The sequence below is a fragment of the Limulus polyphemus genome, unplaced genomic scaffold (assembly GCF_000517525.1).
Source record: "Limulus polyphemus unplaced genomic scaffold, Limulus_polyphemus-2.1.2 Scaffold1496, whole genome shotgun sequence".
NCBI lineage: Eukaryota > Metazoa > Arthropoda > Merostomata > Xiphosura > Limulidae > Limulus > Limulus polyphemus.
The window spans coordinates 256,956-258,528 of NW_013667106.1; the positions used below are offsets into that span (position 1 = coordinate 256,956).

Here is a 1,573-nt window from a genome sequence, read left to right on the forward strand (position 1 = left end):
CACTTTTACATTAATAAAGTACAAAATACCATTACAAAATCTTTTGGGGGTAAGTATAACTGGAATAAAATAAATACCAACAATTAAAACTAGCACAATTATAACCTAAATTTAAGGTACTCTTTTGGAACACACAACTTATTAAATTATTATTATTTGCTGAACAAAAACAGGGATAGATATAAATTATTTAGCAAGAAATTATGTTTTAGTGAATTATTAAAATAGTGATAATGATAGTATCTGTGTAGACCACATGCTATTTATATAAATATCTTTGTAGGTTGCACTTATAAAATAGTTCAAGAGTGATTCACTGAGTATGAAACTGACTACCATTTTTTCTTGATCTCCAATAATCACTTGAAGTGCATCCATTAAAGCCATTGAGGTGTAACTTGAAAATCCAGTGTAGTGTCCAATATCCGTGTACAACAAACTTACCAACTGCAAGAGTTTATCATAACTGAGGGGGTCCAGATACCAAGATACCACCAAGTACTATATATACTAATAGTAGTACTTTTAGACATCTTACCGATTCTGTTATACTTCTGCTTCACTAGTTACCAATGGGGCTGTACAACTTATTAATAATAATAAGGTACTGAATATTCTTAATTTTGTATCCAATCCCCTATATGCAACTAGTTGACACCGAATGTCTGAAGAAATTCCTAGATTGATCTTCTGGGGTAGGTTATACCTTGTAAGTTGTACAACTTATAACCTTACTTTCCTAATCTGGTTAAGAAATGTAACTGAACTAATAGTATCTACATTGTCATTATGAGCATTCTGAACTTTCTCTATACCAAGCTTCCAAAACTTGTAGCTGTTGCAAAATGTTTATCTACATGCTGATTGACTCAGTGACTAAAAGTGAAACCATAATATTAATAAAACACAATGCTACAGAAGTGAAAAGATAATATTAAACACATAACGCGCATTGTTACATTATACTTATGTAAATTATGTTAATAACAGTTCTATACCTAACCTCCCGTCTGTGATAAAAAAAAATCTGTCGGTGAAACTTAGTTTCCGCTAGTATTACTACTAGAACTAGAAGTAAAAGTACTGCTCCAGAACTTAGACTAGAGTTAGAGAAGTAGAACTCATTCACGAAAAATATGAACCTCAAACACTGAGACATTTTTCAATAAATTACTTGTATTTATACTATATTAGTATCATTACTGTTAACTTATTATAAAATAATAATACTATATACGAGTAATAACTTACTTTTTTTTACAAATTTTCAAGTGGGTATGAAAGCAAGAACTCAGAGACGCCGTCTGCCATCCATGAGCTCACACTTACGTCATCTCCCTACTGCTACACAAATAAGGCAATGTGTAAAGGGACCTACTTCCTGTTATCACTCCCAAATTATAAGTATCTTCTAGCTATGTGAAGAGAGGCGGGAGGAGACGACTGACTTTACATGTCTTCTAGGTGACACTGTAGTGGCTTGAGCACAGGATTGTGTAATTAATATTTTTCCAGCTTGAGCAATGTTGGAAATATCTTATTTGGTTTCCCCCAATGGCACAGCGGCATATCT

The 1,573-nt window shown here is 32.6% G+C and overlaps 1 protein-coding gene across 1 annotated transcript in view; it reads right to left on the minus strand.

The window, feature by feature from the left end:
* Nucleotides 1-1,344, minus strand: part of LOC106463839 (LIM and senescent cell antigen-like-containing domain protein 1) — a 27,739-nt gene extending 26,395 nt beyond the window's left edge. Inside the window, exon 1 of the mRNA XM_013923918.2 lies at nt 1,252-1,344. The gene's annotated coding sequence lies outside the window, so the exon portion shown is untranslated. The remainder of the gene's footprint in view (nt 1-1,251) is intronic.
* Between the last annotated feature and the right edge of the window lie 229 nt (nt 1,345-1,573).